The sequence below is a fragment of the Pseudonaja textilis genome, chromosome 2, assembly GCF_049901715.1.
Source record: "Pseudonaja textilis isolate UNSWEBS1 chromosome 2, rPseTex1.2, whole genome shotgun sequence".
Lineage (NCBI taxonomy): Eukaryota > Metazoa > Chordata > Lepidosauria > Squamata > Elapidae > Pseudonaja > Pseudonaja textilis.
Genome location: NC_141991.1, coordinates 66,632,149 through 66,652,575, shown reverse-complemented (window position 1 = coordinate 66,652,575; position 20,427 = coordinate 66,632,149). Strand labels below are relative to the sequence as shown.

The 20,427-nt window shown below is 40.2% G+C and overlaps 1 protein-coding gene across 1 annotated transcript in view; it reads right to left on the bottom strand.

The window, feature by feature from the left end:
* RNF44 (ring finger protein 44) overlaps positions 1–18,676 on the bottom strand; it is a 77,746-nt gene extending 59,070 nt beyond the window's left edge. The window contains exons 1-2 of the mRNA XM_087924196.1: positions 18,351–18,676; positions 11,260–11,438 (exon numbers count right to left, since the gene is read on the bottom strand). The gene's annotated coding sequence lies outside the window, so the exon portion shown is untranslated. The remainder of the gene's footprint in view (positions 1–11,259; positions 11,439–18,350) is intronic.
* Between the last annotated feature and the right edge of the window lie 1,751 nt (positions 18,677–20,427).

Below are 20,427 nucleotides of genomic sequence, written 5' to 3'. Positions count from 1 at the left end.
CTTCCTTTCGCAGGCCCTGTCATTCTGGTAATTGTTAAAGGTTCAAATCAAATTTTTGTGAATTTAGATTTCACCATGTAGATACTTTCCAGGAAAAAATATGCAGCATTATATTATCTCAATTTTTAGAAAAATTGAATTTCCTATTCTATTTTATTAAATATTTTGTAGTGTATATGACTACCTCTTGTTTCCATTTACTTATTTTCTCACTTCAGTATATTGTGAGAAAGACTATTTTCCTATGACAGCTATAATAATAAACATTAAATTAACACTAACTTGTTGTACCCAGTCTCAAACCATTATTGTTCCTAATCCATATTTAAAGTTTGCTTGCTTTTATTTAACAATAACATTTTAATTAAAAGTAATGAGAAATGGCATGTTGTTCAGGCATTTTAGAAAGATGAGGTGTAAAATAGTGTGTAGGATTGTTATTTTCAGTCGAGGAACTGTCTCACAGATTCTAGAGGTGTACTTCTTTTATACCACAAATAAAGTATTGCACCTCCTCTCTCTCAAATTCATTAGTTAGCTGCATAAGGAACTAGATTCCAGCACAGATCAGTTAGCATCTGCACCTAGCAGGCTAGATCAGTCTTTTCTATGATACCATAAATAAATGTCCATAGTAGTTTTATAGCAGACCAGAGTCCATGCCTAGCTGGAATACCGTTTCATCCTTCTGACCTTTTCATCCTTCTGCCTAACCCTAGGAGTTCCTAGGCTTGACAATGTTCATCAACAGTTTGAAAAGATCCCATCAGCACCAAGTATATGTGACCATGCCAGATCCTCTGTTTGTTTTGTTCCAGTTCTGTAAAATTTTTCTTTCAGTATGCAATACATCAAAGCATTACTAGTTAATTTCTTAACTAGGAAGTGTAGGCTGACGCGTGACAAGGATAGCCAGATGCAAAAAAGCCTGCATTCCTGCCCCTTTTGTCCCTTAATGAAATACACTGACTTTTCAACAAGTAGGCTTGCCTAGCGAACTGTTCTGTGTTCTTCTCTCTTGTACCCAGCTATTAAAGATGCAGAAGCTCAGTCAGTTTTTGTGCTAGGTTACCTTACTCAAAGATTGGATTAAGGAAGTGTGAACTAACTGTGGGTACAATGTGCTTGCATTTCATTCATGGTCTTGTTGGAGTGGCCTTGCAATCATACTGATGTTCTAGGGCAGGGAGAGTCAAAGTTCAATTCCTTGAGGGCCACATCAGGGTTGTGTTTGACCTTGAGGGAGCATGTCCAGATGAGCATGGCAAAGCTCGACGTCACTCATATCAGGGGCATCTGTGGTGATTTGGACCGGGCTGGGGGAAGGATCCACTTTTGCTAGTAGTTCGTTTTGTTAATATTCTGTCAGAGAAATGGAGCTCGGGGGGGGCTGCATGGACCCCCTGTCTCCATTTTCAGCTGTGACTGCTTCCTGTAACCCTCTGCCAGTGAAAAGGGTCACTGTGTGCAGCCCTCCTGAGCTGTTTTTGCTGGCAGAGGCACTGCAGGCCGGTCTTTCACGGTTTCCAGTTACGGCCCACAGGCCTTGAGTTTGACACCCATGCTTTAGGGTGATACCCAAATTCTCAAAGCTTTGCTTGAGAAATAGGAGGAGCCAGGAGCTGAATGTCCTTTCAGGAACCTTCCAGGCTTCTTTACTTTAATAAGAGTTAACTGTCATCTCTAGCATTCCTGGAAACCTAACAAACTGGTAGCCAATATTCTAATCCCGCAGTGAGTAAAAATTTAACTCCAAATTTCCACTGCTTCAGAAGTACTTCATTAATGCTCTATTTTTCTGGAAGTTATTTCTTGAATACATTGCAACAAACAAAATTTCCTCTGTGTTCTATTTTTACTTTTACCATTTGAGTTTTTCCCTTTACCATCCCATTTCTTCTGGGTCTATATGGATAAGTTTGTAAATTAGTTTTCTCTCTTTGGCTTGCACAATATGTTCCTTATGTCATATATTTTTCTTCTGGTTATGTTGGGCAGCTTGATAAGAGGGCATATTGACATTCTGTGATAAACATAAACTCCCATGCTTGTAAGATAGAAGTTTTTGTTGCTAATGAAATTTAGCATTTATTTAGCCACTACACCGAGAAAACATATGTATTTTATATAGTACTTCAGAGGCATAATAAAGACATAAAACACGGCATATGAGTAAATTTACATTGCGCACAATTCTCTGTTGCCTTTTTATTGTGATAAATTTTTTAAAGAAACATGATTCCTGCTTTCCAAGGACAGCCATTCTCAGCAATAAATGTGATCTTACGAAACAACCAGGCCCTGGACAGGATGAGCAGTTTCATATTCGAGATAGTTAATCCTTCCTTTTTGTTGTATTTGGGGATCTCCTCACCTCAGCAGAATGCTCTGGCTTTCATGGGTAGTTTTCTCTCCATTTCTGACATTAGGTAAAGTTTTTTGTGGAAAAATTCCTCCCCTACTTCTATGGCATTTCATGTCTGCTGAGACATTACTGAGGCTTGGCACGGCATGGAAGAACATCTTCAAATGAGAATTACAACAAGCACTACAATTCTGTATATTGCAAACAGTACAATTTACATTGAAGTAAAATAAACATACAATAAATCATAAAGTACCTTGTAAAGATGTTTTAAAAAAACATTTTGGCAAAAAACATAAAAGTGATTTGCCACTTCTTTCTTCTGGACCTTGGACTTTTTAAAAAACATCTTATTCTATTCTATAGTGTTTCTTTTTTGATGGTCTTCCATCCAAGTATTAATCAGGTTCAATTTAGCTTTTTTTCAAGATCCATCAAGATTAGCTGGGCCCCGCCAAATGTTCTGATCTTTACAGGAACGCCAATTGAAACATTTATTTTAAAACTATAGTTGTTCATAACACTGGTACACATTTAAGTACTGCAAGGATCAATAATTCCTGTCATTAAAGGAAATAAATGATGGATAGCCATGAAAGTCATATTCATAAACTCCTTCCCTATTCAAATGACAGATATAGATGCAAGAAAATGTAAGGAAGTTTTAAAGAGATTCTTGTGAATATAAGTTTTCATGCCATTTTAAACTAGAACTCTCAGAAAAATAGCACATGGGAACTACATTGTTTTAAAAAAATAAAATAGATTTGGAGTAATAATATATTGAAGGAAAAGAATAGCTTTGGAGAATGGATGGAGTACATAGTAATGAAGAGAGAGCCACAATAGGTAAAATCAGACCCCAAAACCCCACAGTTTTGTTCTGTTACAAACTGTTTTACAGAACTTCACAGTCCAAGTACAAATAAAATGTATTTAAAATTAAAAAATTCTGAGACCATGAAGGTCTCAGAACGAGGCTGAACCCTTGCCCTTCTGCCTTTTCCAAGTGACCATGGTCAAACCCAGCTCCTCTCTTTGCCTAATCTTTTGAAGCCGAAACTGATCTTCCGTGCTCCCAGACAAAACTCCCTGCAGTTTCATCTAAACCAGAGGTGGGGAACTATGGTCACATTATGACTTGTGGACTTCAACATGGTGGGCTCAGGAATTCTGAGAATTGAAGTCCACAGTTCCTAAAAGAGCCATAGTTCCCCAACCTGATCTAAACCATAGATGTGCAACCTTTTAGCTTGCCTAGGCCACATTGAATAAAGAACAATTTTTGAGGGGCCATGTATAAAATACATAATATAATGTATATAAATAAAGAACTTCCTTTTTTATTTTATTTACTAGCTGTCCGGTGCTGGACCTTGGACATACTTGATCTAAATCAAAGAATAGAAGCCTTCTTACTCCCCTCATGGTACAGTATAGCCCGAGGTCAGTCCTAAGAAGGAAATTGCAATATAGAGATACTGAAAATGCCATCCTCAATCAAGGACTCTTCCACTCATGAACTCAACATTCTATTCCCTTAACAATGGATTTCCCCCAGCTCTGCTCCCGAAAGGCTTGTTTTGTCTTACAATTAACAATAACCCACACAAACAACACAGTACGCAGCGTGGTACAATATCAGAGCCTAAATGGCTTTTAGGGCACCTCAGTATTTACAAATTCTGTATCACCAATTAGCAAATGTATAAAAAAGTCAGAACTCAAAACCATGTTTTTTTGTGATCTCTCTTCTTTTTAGATGTTTTAATGTTTGTTAAATTTCCTTCATTTATCTCTTATTTCTTCTTATGTATCTGTCTCTTTGTTCCTCTCTGTACACACTCACTCACATGCACACTAAGTAATAGAAAAGTGGAGATTTTACCTTTAAGATTTTGTTCTGTTCCCCTAAGATTCTATAGATACTTTTCCAAATTACCACCAACAGTTTTATTGCTAATAGTGATAATTTTTATAGTTCTACCTTATTGATTCTATGTCTTAATATCTTGAATTAGGTTGAATTAGATTGGACCGTAAATCAATTATCCTTAATTAATAACTATTCCCCCTTTATCCGTCCGTAATATGATATTCACTATCTTAGGCACTTATCTATTCTATTTCTATTTCTATGAACCATACAGTCAATATTATTACTTTCTGCAATATAATAATAATTCATCTAAATTAGCTATAATATAGTATATAATTGATATTATTAATATAATGCTATAAATATTAAATATACTTTAACTGTACCTTAAATATAATTCAATCAGTAGTCTGTAAAAATACTATAAATATAAATTATATAAATACACTGCTCAAAAAAATAAAGGGAACACTTGAACAACACAATGTAACTCCAAGTCAATCACACTTCTGTGAAATCACACTGTCCAATTAGGTAGCAACATTGATTAACAATCAATTTCACATGCTGTTGTGCAAATGGAATAGACAACAGGTGGAAAGCATAGGCAGTTAGCAAGACATCCCCAATAAAGAAGTGGTTCTGCAGGTGGTGACCACAGACCACTTCTCAGTTCCTATGCTGTCTGGCTGATGGATTGGTCACTTTTGAATGCTGGCGGTGCTTTCACTCTAGTGGTAGCATGAGACGAAGTCTACAACCCACACAAATGGCTCAGGTAGTGCAGCTCATCCAGGATGGCACAGCAACGCGAGCTGTGGCAAGAAAGTTTGCTGTGTCTGTCAGCGTAGTGTCCAGAGCATGGAGGCGCTACCAGGAGACAGGCCAGTACATCAGGGGACGTGGAGGAGGCCGTAGGAGGGCAACAACCCAGCATCAGGACCGCTACCTCCGCCTTTGTGCAAGGAGAGACAGGAGGAGCACTGCCAGAGCCCTGCAAAATGACCTCCAGTGGGCCACAAATGTGCATGTGGCTGCTCAAATGGTCAGAAACAGGCTCCATGAGAGTGGTATGGGGGCCCAACGTCCACAGGTGGGGGTTGTGCTTACAGCCCAACACCGTGCAGGATGTTTGGCATTTGCCAGAGAACACCAAGATTGGCAAATTTGCCACTGGCACCCTGTGCTCTTCACAGATGAAAGCAGGTTCACACTGAGCACATGTGACAGATGTGACAGGGTCTGGAGACGCCGTGAGAACGTTTTGCTGCCTGCAACATCCTCCAGCATGACCGGTTTGGCAATGGGTCATTAATGGTATGGGGTGGTATTTCTTTAGGGGGCCGCACAGCCCTCCATGTGCTCACCAGAGGTAGCCTGACTGCCATTAGGTACTGAGATTAGATCCTCAGACCCCTTGTGAGACCATATGCTGGTGCGATTGGCCCTGGGTTCCTCCTAATGCAAGCAATGCTAGACCTCATGTAGCTGGAGTGTGTCAGTAGTTCCTGCAAGACGAAGGCATTGATACTATGGACTGGCACGCCCGTTCCACAGACCTGAATCCAATTGAGCATATCTGGGACATCATGTCTTGCTCCATCTACCAACGCCACATTGCACCACGTTGTCCAGGAGTTGGGGGATGTTTTAGTCCAGGTGTGGGAGGAGATCCCTCAGGAGACCATCTGCCACCTCATCAGGAGCATGCCCAAGCATTGTAGGGAGGTCATCCAGGCACGTGGAGGCCACACACACTACTGAGCCTCATTTTGACTTGTTTTATGGACATTACATCAAAGTTGGATCAGCCTGTAGTGTTTTTTTCCACTTTAATTTTGAGTGTAACTCCAAATCCAGACCTCCATAGGTTGCTAAATCTGATTTCCATTGATAATTTTTGTGTGATTTTGTTGTCAGCACATTCAACTATGTAATGAACAAAGTATTTAATGAGAATATTTCATTCATTCAGATCTAGGATGTCTTATTTTTGTGTTCCCTTTATTTTTTTGAGCAGTGTACTATAAGTAATATGAACAAAACAATCACAACAATCACTATAATAATCAAGTTAATTCTATAACCACTCCTTAAATAGTCTTAGCATCAGATTTAGGCACAGACCCCTGATAGTGTTGCCTTCACTGCCAACTCCATCTCTGCCAGTATTTCTGATTTATTGTTCATTGTTGCCCAAGTCTCGTATAGTCCACATCCTTCTAAGTTTAACTTCTCCGTTCTCTCACACTCTCTTTCTGTCCACTTTTCTCATTAATCTCTGGGACACCAAAAACAGCCACCTTTCTCTCCACCGCTCCCTGCAAGTCGTCCCTGCCACATGCCGTCCTCACCACCTATTTCACCATCTTGCCACCTCCTCTGATCCTCTCTCCTTCAGCTTTCAATCTGTTCCGGATCCTTCCATTCTCCTTCAGGCTCAGATCAACCTGCCATTACTCTGTTACTTTCGGTGAATTTCAGGTCATGGGTTTCTTCTTTCGCCTCTCTTTCGACTGGTGCCTTCCACTCTCCCACTCTCACTTTCACTCTTTCTTGCTCCTTTCCATCCACTTTGGTGTACCTCTCTCCATCACTCTAAACTTCAATTTTCTTCCGCTCTTTCGGTTTTTAGTTCTATAAATTACAGCTCTTCCTTTCAAATTGCCACTAGAATTTTCGGGGTTACATCCCCCTCTCGGAGCTTGTTTACCAAATCTTCTGGGATTTACTTACTTTGACAGTTCAACACATTGCAAAACTGGGAATTTCTCGACAGTTAGAATGTCACTGTCTGTTGATAGTGTCTTTTCTTCCTTGTCTGCTGTGGCTTGTCATGGCCTCGAGTCCACCATGTCAGAATGACATGACAGGATGCTTGTCGCACCAGGTTAAAAAGGGATCCTTTTGTTGTGGCGGGTGGTCGCCTTCCACCTCACCATCCTCAGGCTTCCCCTCTGTTTTGCGTGGCTCTCTGCACCTTCAAAGGGTCCCCAATCATGAAGAAACCAGAGTTTAAGGACGGACATCATCCTTTTCCCTCTGCACTGCAGAGACGTCACCACCGGAAGTCCCGAACAGATTTTAATCCAGTGGAGATTTATAACAGCCTGGTGACAAAAGTTTTAGATAACAACACAGAATCATAAACAATTCAAGCTAGGTGTTCACGATCCAAAAATTGAGAAAATCTCTCTTCCCAAATTGCCATGCATATTCCTGAGTCTAAACAACCACACTAGCTTCCTCTAGTGATCAACAGTCCAGTTTTTTTTCCATTTGTAAACTGTATATCCTGCATTTCACTATTCTTTAACAAGCTAAAGTGTCCTAATAACAATCCATCTCCAGGGTGCTTTGTTACTTTCCCTGAAAGCAGTACTTTTTATCTTTATTCCATATACGTTGCTTAGATAGTCATTTACTTGTTTTCCTTTTATGTATAGACAATGCCCATGAAAGGTTTATATTTCAGACACTAGGCTCAAAAGCAAACAGCAGCAGAAGCTGGAATCATTCTTTTTTTTTTCTTGAAAATATTTCCCCCATGTTATTCCATTTGTCTAAAAAGGATGGAGCATTAACTGCACAGTCTAAAAAATATTAAATCTTTTCCTGTGTGTTTTAGAAAATGAACTCTTGTCAAGCGTGCTAAAGGCAAGAGATTCAGGCTGCTAGAGAAACGATCTCTAGTTTTTTTTAAAAAAATGTTTGATGTTGTTGGCAGTTTAACGCAGCTAAACCAACACATATTCATAATCCAGTGTACAACAACTGTATGCTGCCAGCTTCCTGAAAGATGGTGCCAGCCAGTAAAGAGACTTAATCACTATCAGTCAACACATTTCTGATCGCAAGGTCAGAAACATATTTGTGTGAAAAAAATTTAGTCTATAGGGTATTGGAGCAGAGATGAGAAGCACAAGCTTCTTCAAATGCGGTTGTTGAATTACAGCTCTCATAATCATTGGCTACCACGGAAGTGTCTGATCGCAATATCTGCAAACCAATGGATTCTTAAAGAGACCTACCCTTGTGAGGACTGTTTGATGCTGTCTTACCAAGCATAGGACAAGCAAGATTAAGAGGGCAGAAGCCTAAACGGAAAGTCAAAAATCAAATGCTTGGGACTTGCTGGAAGTTTCAGAATTCCAGGAGCAGCCATGTACATGTTGCCATAGGAACAATATTCCCACAATTATAGGAATCACACAACTCCAGATTCACTGCTAAAAGAATACAGATTTTACAGGGCCTGGGTGGCTTTTCCCATAATATCTAAGGTACTGAGTGCACATTATTCTGGTTATAATTTCACTACCCCCACTCTGGTCACTTCAGCTTTTTATCAAAAATATGCTGAATTCTGATGCATACTTTTAAAAAGTGTAAATAATGCCTTCATGCTGATTTCATGGATTTCAGGCATCACATTTTAAATTTAAATTAGGCCATAAATGTAATTAATGCATTCGAATACATTGATTCTGTACCATAACTGACAGAATTCTGCTATGTGTCATTCCTTCACTCTGCAGAGAAAAAATGTCAGGACAAGAAATGCACAAATTCCTGCAATCTCATTCCATTTCACAGATAATCTTCTGGACATGACAAGTTTCTAAGCAACTGTACAAAACCATCTCATTATCTAGAACAGATATGTTAAACACAAGGCCTGCAATGGACCCAGATTTGGCCTGCGGGGCAGCCCCTGCTGCCTGACCACAGCTCACCCAGTGCACACACAGGAGGCAGCAAGTGGGCATATGCACAAGAAGCAGCGAGTGCATGGAGGCCAATAGCGTACAGCAACAGCAGCGCACTGGCCAGTGTGCTCTGGGTCTCCTCAGTCTGCACAGCACAGGTGGGAGCGGGACACTGCGATACTGGGTTGGCCCTCCAAGCAGCAGGTGGTGGCAGTGGCGTGGGGGAACGCATGTTATCTGGCCCACCCGCCTGCCCACTTGCTCTGTCCCATTTTCTGTCTTGTTTGCGGCCACTACAGCTGTGATGGAGCAGGTAGCCACGCAGCCACGCAGCGCATCTGGCAGGCTGGATCGCATGCCTCCTCTACCACGTCTCATTTGCCTAGACTTGAGGGTCAGCCTGGCAGTCTCATCAATCGGACCTACTTGTGCTGTGTGGACTGAGGAGTTACGGCTGTGTCGAGCTAGGCCATGCGCAGCCTGGCCATGCCCACCCAGATGCCTGTTACCACCCAGCCATGCCCGTCCCTACCACGCCCTTTCTGAGGGCAGCCACAATGCTGATGTGGCCCTAAATGAAATTGAGTTTGACATCCCTAAACTAGAAGTAGACATGGTCATCAAACAGAAGCTTACTATGAATGTTATACCATGGAGGAAAATTTTTATTTCCAACCATTTCTGATAATACCAGGAGAAGAAATGTACAAAGCATTCCATTTCATGGATAATCTTCAGGACATGATGAGATTCCAAGCAACTAGGCAAAATTGTCTCATTATCTAGAAGTAGCTATAGTCATCAAACAAGCTTACTAGGAAGGGTTCATCCATGGACATCCATACCATTTCTGATATCTGTCCCACATCAATAGTAATGAAACTGTAATAACCTGTCCTAAGTTTATAAGATTTCTTGTTGAAGATCTATAAAACTTTTTAACAAGAAACTGAACAAGTGCTATATTGGCTTTGTTATATAGAAGGCAGTCACAGCAAGTTGAACAGAGATTATTTCAAAACAACCGGAGAGAGGAAGATGTGGACCTATTTAATACTGACATGGGGAATTGTGAAGAAATCTTAGAGCTACTGACTAGGCTGGGAAATCCAAAAGTATCTCAGAAGTGGAAGAGAAAAAACCACTTCATGCAGAGAAGCTAATACGGACGGACATTACTAAGTGATCAAGCAGAGTCTGAATGATGAGATCTACATGATATAAAATAGATATTAGAAATTTGAATGTTATAATTTTAGAATGCACAAATTCAAAGTTTAATGAGATTCCATATGATAATAACAATAAGATTTAAAGGTGTTGCGCTTCTATTGGAAATCATAGGGGGAATTTTGCTTCTTAAGAATGTTGGAAAGACAGAGGAAATGGTCATTCAGAAAATAACAGCCTGTACAGAGATGGATAAGTTAACCTTAGCACTTAAGGAAAAAGAAACATCAGAATACTATAGAAGCTGGGAATGCTGGTATGTATGGATAGAACAAAAATAGAAAATATATTAGAATATAATGTAAAATGTAAAAGAGGAAGTAATTACACATTCGCAATAAGATGTATTTGTAAATATATCATCAATATTGATAACAAACAAGGAACCATAGACTGTCGATAATAGAATTGCTAGGTTTTTTTAAATCTTTTTTTTTCCTTTTTCTTTTTTTTCTGTGTGTTGTGTATTTGTTTGTTTGACATTTTAGTTGTATAATTAATAAAGTTTGTTTTTTAAAAAAAGAATGTTGGAAGAGAACATATGAAATTGTAATCAAGACAGATCAAAGTATAAGTACAATGAATAAAAAGATATAGAAATTTAGGTAAAAGAAATACAATTGAATAAGAAAAAAATGAGATAACCATAAAAGAAAATTAAGAGAAGTAAAGGGAGAAATAGTGAGAAGTTGGAAAAAGAGTAATAAGATATGAAGTTGAATACATAAGATGAATATGCATATGAAATTGTGTCTGTATGGAAATGTGATAACCCGGAACCATGCTGTACTCAAATAAGATGTTTTATTTGTTTTGTTAAAACTCAATAAAACTTTATTTTTTAAAAAAGTATTGAGACAAAAATGACATTTATTTTAATATGGAATTGAGTGTTGCTATTTTAAACCACATATGAATTCTTTAAAAACTAGAGGTGTCATCTGTAGTCATGCAACACAATCTCTGTGACATGTTTTCAGGAGGCACACCAAGCCTCCGCATACCCTGAAGGCCATAGGGGGAATGCTAGTTTGCACTGATTATCAACATTAATTAAAAGATATGAAGCACTGTACCTTCTCCTGAGGTGTGCTAGACTGCCACAGCTCTCCCCTGGGAATTGTTGCTGGTCAAATGGGACAGGAGGCCACCTATTCACTGCCAGTTCCCATGGTCGCATTGGGGATGTTCACAAGGCAAAAGGTGATGCTGGATCTCACACTCCAAACGCAGTTCCACACTGGTTCTTTGGGATCTGCAAAAAGTGATTAAACAGCTATTGAACACAAACTCTGAAATAAAAAGAGTTCTACGTTTTAAATCAGAACAACCTCTAGAAGAGTTATGCTAGCAGGACATCACTGGCAGACTGCAACACAACAGCAAGAGGTGAAAAAAATCTCCACATTTTCAGTGATAAGACTACGACTCTTTTCATATTACGTGGTCCCCACTTAAAAGTTCTCAGGGATAAGTAACTCATAATAATTTTGACTTGCTTGTTCATTTCTCTGCCTTTTCTGTTTCCTATCTTTCATTCTCTTCTATGACTCTTAATTAAATCTAGTTGTGAATCCAATTTTATCTCTTCCTTTTTTTTAAGAAGTTCAGAGCACTCCAGCTTAATCCTCAGGACAACCAAGACACATAACTTAAAAATATAAGACAGCAAATGGGCCAAGAAAACCTGTGACTGAAAGAGAATTAAACTATGAATGTCCAGACCCAACAAAACAATTCATTGATCATGTTTGACTATATAATAAAATTAGCAAAGAAAGCAGGGTGGATAAAAATAGATTTTTTTAAAAAAAAGTAAAAATAATTGGATGTTTTAATTTAAATCAGATTTTTTTATTTTTATCAAATTTATTTTAATAAAAAAATTGAGTAAAAAATCTATCTAAAGATAGTTTTCTATTTAAGATACATTAATAATTTAGTTTATTCTGCATGAAATGGAGCTTAGTTATATAGTATGAGGCTGTATATTCTGCAAAATTTACAACTAATTCAGTGAATCCATGTTCTGCAAGCTAAATAGGAAGCCTTCGTTTTGTATGCAAGTAATATTAAAGATTGTAATTACCAGCAAGAACGCCGCCTTACATTTAAAGAGCACCTGTCATTTCAGATCCATCATGGCAGCGCCTGCTGGCAGGCATCCATTCACCTGCTGCCCGCCACGTCTCTCACCTTGTTGTATCACCAGCCATACCATTAAAGTGAATGGGACTGTCGGTGAGTCAACAGCGGCTCAGAGGAGGAGCCGTTGTGGGACAGAGATGACAGTTGCTGTTTAAAAATTATGATTTAAATCGAGTTGATTTAAATCAAGCCTTTTTACTTGTGATTAAAATCATCCAGAGTCTCTTTTTTAAAAAGTAAGAATATGCTAACATTCTAAAGCCACTACCCAGCAATCAGTTTAGGGAAGGTTGCCTATGATAGGTAATAAATAGCAATATTATAGCCTGATTTTCTTTAAAAAAAACTACTCAAATTAAATACCATTACAACTTCTAGCAGTGAATTCTATATTTTAACCATGCATTGTGTAAAAAGAACCCATTTAATTCCGTGATTCCTGCATTATCCTGCATTTATTCATTAGATATTCACTCAAATTCTAGCACTATCAAAAGATTGAGTTGCTACAGATTTTCCTGAACAGGAGACAGTCTTCATCTTAATAAGTAATAATCCTTAATAAATTATTTGCTTTTGCCTCTTTTCATAATGTGTGATGATCAGAACCATACACAATATTACAACTGTAGATTCATTTAAGATTTGTGCAAGAACATTGTTATATTGGCAGTTTTATTTTCAAATTAATAATTCCAACCATCAAATTTGATCTTTTTTAACAGCACCTGCATAGAGGATTGATAGTTTCCTCAAACTATTCCTCATGACTCCGAAATCTCTGTGATGACCTGGGGTGTGGCACGAAGGCAACACAGCCAGATAATAAGTAGGAATCCCTTTATTAGCTCCAAACTTTGCTCCCAAGGTCCTGGTTACCTTCTGGTCTGGAGAAAAACTCTCCCAGGAACAGCCTTTGGCTGCAAAGATTCAAATCCAAAACGTTGACAACAGAAAACTTTACCTATAAGTCCAATCAAGGCAAGATGAGGTAATTAATCCGGCAGTGCAAGATAAGAAGTTCCAGAAGGGAAATAGCATGGCAATAAATCAAACCAGTTGGGAGGATGCCAGGAACGCAGATAACCACAGTCAACACAAGATAAACTCATGTTTGTTCCTAGCAAACGCAGCTCTCAGCTGCCTCTCCTTTAAACTCTTCCCAGGTGTGCCTAGTGAAGGGAATCAAGGCCCTTTCCTCCCCCATAAGCCACGCTGCTCTCTTCTCTGTTCTTCCCTGCATGCCCTAGGAGGGAGAGGGGGTGGGGGCCTGGGTCTTCCTCTGAACTTCCTCTCCCTTGTTCTACCTCTCCCCTGCTCTGCACAGCCCGACTTTGCCCTTCCCCCCAGTTTCCTCCACAGCCAATGTAGCCCCACTCCCGCTCCCTGTCAGCTGTTCGTCCTCCTCAGATTCAGACTCCAACAGGGGCATGACAATCTCTTTATCAGTTACTACCTGTTAAGACTGTGTTAAGTTATAGGTGAAACTTGGATCTTTTATGTCAGCAAGACCAGTTTGCATTTGTTGATCCTGAAGCACATTTAATATTTTGAAGCCTATTCACACAATTAGAAGAAGCCTTTAGGAATTCTTCCCAATCTCCCCTTTTTAGTGTCATGGGCAAAACTGATGAATTCACAATTTAATTCTCATCTTGATGTATTTTAGAGACAAATTTTAAAAAAACAGATCCAAACATGAATCCATTTTGCATATCTTGCCTAGTATGAGAATTATCTGTAATCTTATTTCCTTTTTTGTAGCTAGTTTCCACTCTATGAGAACACCTATCCTCAGGGGTTTTGGTGAGGGAATTTTTGTTCAACATCGGATTTCTGAAAATCCAGGTATACAGTGTCTATTATAAAGGTGGTATGCTTTTTAATACTCACCAAAAAGGATGGAATATTCATAAGAAAATATCTTGGTAAAAGCCAAGACAATTTTCTGCATGGCTAGGTACGTCTATTTTTCTCTAGTATTTTCAACCATTTTCAACAAATGAGATAATAATCTGGAGAGCCAATCTGGTATAGCAGTTAAGGCAATAGCTTAGTAATTAGGAGACTATGAGTTCTAGTCTCACCTTACATACAAAGTCAGCAGCATGACCATGAGCACTCACAGCTTTTCAGCCCTAGAAGTCAGAACAATGCAAAAAACTTAATAAGAAAGCTACAAGGACTTCTCCAGTCTGTCATTAGGAGTCAACACTGATTTGAACAGATACACATAGAGATTAGACTCTAACTGGCTCCTAATTTATTTTATTGCTTCTAAATTTTCTAGGCTGGAAGAACAGATGATGAAGTTAAAAACAATTTGATTCCAAGAACAGATGTGATGTTAAAGAAAATTTGGGGTTTTTTGAATGAAAAATCCAGCAGTTTCAATTTAAATTCTTTAAATGTATGTATGTGATGATGCTTCAGTGATGAAGCTCCCACAACTTCTGAAGGCAAGATGTACCATTGGTTGATTGTTCTCACTGTCAGAAAATTTCTCTTTATTTCTAGGTTGAATCTCTACTTGATCGGTTTTGGAAAATAGGTTGACAGCCTCGGAACACTGCTATGTCTCCCCTAGTCCCTCTCTTCACTAGACTAACCATGCCTAGTTCCTGTAACCATTCTTTATATATTTTAGCTTCCAGTCCCTAATCATCTTTGTTGCTCTTCTCTGCACACTTTCTAGAGTATCAATATCTTTTTATAGTGTGATGACCAAAACTGGATGCAGTATTCTAGGTGTGATCTTACTAAGGCTTTATAAATGGTATTAGTACCTCACTTGATTTTGACTGAATCCCTCCATTAATGCAACTTAGGGGATTGCATTGGCTTTTGGGCTGCCGCTGCACATTGTTGACTCATATTTACCGTGGTTCCCCCAAAATAAGACCCTGTCTTCTATTTTTTTGCCACCAAAAAGGCACCAGGTCTTATTTTGGGGGGATGTCGTCCACTGATTAACCTCCCTTGTGTACGTCGTCCTCAGCCTCCTTTTCATTGTCAGAGGCCTTCAGGAACTACTACTTCTTCAGCCAACAAGGCTTTTCTGAAGATCTCTGCAGCCGACAACAGAGCTCCAGATCGATCCTGAGTTTTGTTATCAGCTACACAGGCCTTCAGGGAAGCCTTGCTAGCTGCAGAAGAAATGGGCCAGAAAGGCAGGAATTGGGGCGTGCGAGGCCTGGCTACAACCGTCCAAAGGTAAGTAGTAGGGCAGCTCCACCCCCCCCATCCCCACCCTAGCTTTTTACCTGTGCACTACCTGGAGTGGGTAGGATTTTAATTAGAGCTCATTTTGAGGGTAGGGCTTATATTGGGGGCATATGTAGAAATCAAGCTAGGACTTACTTTCAGGGTGGGTCATATTTTTGGGGAAACAGGGTAACTGGTTGCCCACTAAGTCTCCAAAATCCCTCTCACAGTTACTGCTATTAAGTCTGATTTCTCTCAATCTATATGTGTAGTTTTGCTTTTTCTTGCCCAAGTGTAAGATTTTACTTTTCTCTACATTAAATTTCACATATAAATGCAAAAGAAAAGATCTGAACAGGCCAAGATACTTTTCTATTTAGAGTGGAATAGCAATCACACTGATCCTGACCCACATAATTTTATCATTGGACACTCAGCAGGAGACCTAAATGTTAGAAGAAGGCATTATCTTAACTATCTACTCTACTGCATCTACTAATGGCAAATAAAAACTGTCTGGCAACTAACAATGTGTCAATTCATCTAATCATTCCTTGGCTAGCCATTGCTATAAAAGCTTTCCATTTCAAGTGGAGTTAACTGACACAATAAAGCAATTATTTTCACTGATCAGCACTGCTATGTCAACTGGCAAAAATCTTCAGAATAACATAATAGGGCATTATAGTGAAAGAGCTTTTTTCAACCTGGAGCCCTCCAGGTATACTGGGATCATGATTCTCAAAGGAAAGCTATCTGGGAATTGTGGGAACAGAAATCCAAATACAGATTGGGGAAAGCTTCCTGCACCTAAGCCAAGTATCTCCTCAGACATCATCCAAGTCTTCTAGCTGTTCCATTACGTTAAATCTCATGAGTTCCGCGACCTCTAACTGTACAGGCTGGCAATCAACTAACATATATAATGCATATTTGTCTTTAGGCCTCACCAAGCATGCCACAGAAAACAATATTGTGCTTCCTATAAAATGGTAGTTTTAAAAGGAAAAACCAAATCATCATGGCAGTACACATATTGGGGAATTCTCATAATGAGTCTTCCCCATCTCTCCAAAATTTCTTGTGAAGCATGTCACTATGACATGCTTTGAATTTTGCATAAACATTCCAAGTTAAATAGAGAAACAAGACAAAGAGGAAGGAAGAAAAGGGGGTCCCAAGCAGAGGTGGTATTCAGCAGGTTCTGACCAGTTCTGGAGAACCGGTAGAAATTTTGAGTAGTTCAGAGAACCAGCAAATACCATCTCTAACTGGAGATTCTACAGTATCCTTCCCCTGCCAACACCCACCAAGCCACACACACAGAACCAGTAGTAAAAAAAAAATTGAATCTCATTACTGCTCCCAAGATATATCAAGATGTACAAAATCCATGAATTCATCTAGGAGGCATATTTTCTGAGTAGTAGATCAGTGAGAAATTATCAGTAGACCAGTTACTACCAGTTTCTTCTCATATTCTCCTGTAATTTTTTAGAGTAAACAACAGCACCAGTGCCAATAAAATCTTCAAAGCAATATTAAGATTTTTCTCCTCTTGTAGAGATTTCCCACTTTATTTGCTCTCCTTTCTAAAACCAAACCTATAACTTCGCCCACACTTCCTGCATCCCTCCTCCATTTCAATTCAAACCATTCAAGTTCTGTATCCATTTGGAGAAACCAAGGAAGAAAAATGTTCCCCTCTTGTGGAACAACCTGCATTGTGTTTCCAGGTAAGAAGAGAAGTTTGCAAACTTTGGGAGAATCAAAAAACGAGACTGGCTCTGTTCAAGAGGTCGTTCTCATAGAACTGTCACAGAACTGGCATCTTGAAATACAACACCGGATAAGGTTGCATCTCCCACATGCATGCTCCTTCATTCAGAACACGCCTCCCATAATCACACACCACCCCCCAATGCCATACTATCTGGACTTCTTGAAGTTCAAGTCAAAGTCATCTGGAGAGCAGCAGCAAAGGAAAAGCAGTAGCAGCTTTAGAGAAACTCATGACAGGAAACCACCATGGCCATGAACGCTGAAAAAGGACCCCCCCAGCCATCTGGTCAAGACAGAAAAGGAGGCAGTGCCTGAAAGCTACTTCCAACCATGACCCCACCAAGAGCTATTACCACCACTCTGGTTCCTGTTCCCTCCACGTCCTTTGCATTCACAAGTCACCTTCAGACATTTGTTTCACAACACAAACCGGCGACTCAGATCCCCACCAGCCGATTTTCAGTCTCGAAATCGGTCACTGCCAATCGGAATAAATCCCGCACTTTGATTGCTCTGCGTTTGCTGCAAAACGCCGGACCCGATTTCGATCAGGTAGCGGCCGTTCATTTTCAACCCGGGAGTCGCCCGCATTTTCTTTTCCCACCCCACTCTGGTCCATGAGGAGAAGGCGGTTTTCTGGGAATTTCTCTCGGCTTTTTGTTCTCAAAGGTCAGGAGACGATCCAAGGCGATCCAGGTGCAAGTGACAATCGAGGAGGAGGAGGAGGAAATGCCCCGGACTGCATTTTTGTTGTCGGGAAGCCGCAGTTTGCAGTGCCGGCCCACTTGACCCTCCCCCAGCAGCATCACCCATAACCTTCTTTAGCAGAAACCGAATTGCATTTTTAGCACCACCCAAATTGCATTTTGAAAACGCGCTTTTCATGATGGCTTGAAAGGGCCTTAACCATCCGGAGGACCGTTAAGCTTCGCAGTCCAAGCGGTGCGCCCCTCCCTCCTTCCCTCCCTCCCCGCGCATCTCCTGCTCGCAGCTGTGAATGCAGGCGACGAGAGCCCTCTTCGCTCCGACCTACCTGCCTGCCTGCCTGCCTTCTCTGGGTGCAGCTACACCCCACATAAGCCCTCCTTCTTGCCGTGGTTCCTGGGCGCCGGCTCCCAGCCCCGTGCCCGCGCCCCCCACGGCTGTTTCCGGTTGCTTCTTTGTTTTCCTTCGCGCTCGCACAGAGCTCCAGCCTCCTCCGAGTTGCCCCCAGAGCCGGGGAGGTCCAAGGAGGCGCCGGCGACCCCAGGTCTCTGGTCCTTTAAGAACCGCCTGCGCCGCCGGGGTGTAACGAACGGCGCATTTTACTCACAACATTCGGACCTCAGTGCGCGCGCCCGAGCCTGGCTTGGCCCAACTGGGGAGGAGGGGTAGAGGCGCGGCCCCGAGCGCTACAACACGTGACCGGGGCCCGCGCTACAATTAGCCAAAGCCCACGGCCCTCTCGCGCAGTCGTGCTTGGCCGAGTACGGGTGAGCTACACGCGGCAGCAGCAGCGAAGCCAAAGCTACGGACCTCGCGACGTCATGGCAACCATAACCGAGGTGCGGTCAGCGGGACGGACTTCGGAGGAGCTGTGTAACACGGCTGGGGATTCTAAGGCACCCGCGCAAAAGGACCCGAGCAAGTAAATACCGCTGATACCTGCAGGGGGAGGCCGGAACGATTCCTTCCCGGCGAAAGAATCTGCTATTTTAGCATGTTGTAATGTGGAATTGTACTGAATGATGAGTAACTGTCTGTAAATGCAGTTGGTTGGTGCGGTGCTACTCACTGAGATAAATTATGTCGTTAATAAAATTATCACTTTATCATAATCGAAACCTAAGTGTACTTCCGTCCTTGCCTTAGAGAATATACATGTTATATCCCGAATTACACAGTGTAAATGCATAGTAAAGAAGTAAAGGGAGACTTTTAAATAAAAACATGGCAGTAAACCTTATTTAACAAAAAGTCCAATTTTGTGGCTTTTATAGCTCTTTTTTCAAATGGCGCCTTTCCAACATTTCACTAACAAGAGTACTTTAACTTATATGTTTCAAACAAAAATAGACATCCATCAGGTCAAATCAGATATGCCAATACAGGCATACCTGGTGTTTATTTTTATAACCCTAAGTGGTGTTGCGACTCTTATTTGTGCTGCAAGATTCTGATCTTTTGATAGCCAGAACCATGACTGCTTCTAAGGGGAGTCTTGTATGATTTCAATTTCTGAATACCCATCCAATGAAAACAAGGGGGAGAAATGAGCAAAAAGATGTCCCACAATCTCAATTATGAACAAGGCTCAGATTTTATAAAGTATTATGGCAGCACTTTGTATTTAAAAAGGCAGGCAATGTTCTTTTCCTTTTAGGAGAAAAACTTTTGAAGTGGAATGGTAGATGGAACCATCACATGGTTGGAGAATTGAATTGAATACTTTATTGGTCAAGTGTGATTGGACATACAAGGAATTTGTCTTGGTGTAAATACTCTCAGTATACATAAAAGAAAAGATACATTCGTTAAGAATCAAGAATCATAATGTACAACACTTAATGATAGTCATAGGATAAAATCAGCAATCAAATGATACTAGGAAACTGGATTATATTTTGTAGACTTGATTTTATTTCTGGAGGATGTCTATAATTTTTAAATAATTGGTTGCAATGTCTAGAGAACTTTTATTCTAAGTATTGCCATTAATATTAAACAATGTGCTTATTCGTTTTAGTTATGAATGCTCTAATTTTGGTATGATTTTAATGAATACTGTGTGTGTCTTATAAAACGGTGTATGTCTACTAAATGTGGCTCATTTATTTTAATGCTTACATGTTATGTGGATTATTTTTCCATCTGAATATTGTTTTGTCATGTCCCTATAGAATCATTCCTCAACAGTCAAGATATGTTTTATTGCACTTTTAACTTGTTGGTTTGTGAAGTTCTCAAAGAATCTGCAACAAACTTACAGGATTTTTGTAGACTCAACTGAGCCATCTAAAATGCCTAGTAAATTCAGTCATTACTGAGCGGCCCTATTAGAATCTTTGCCAAGAGCAAAACTTCTTCCACATAATCTTTTACATACAACGATGAAAGCTTTATAAATCAAC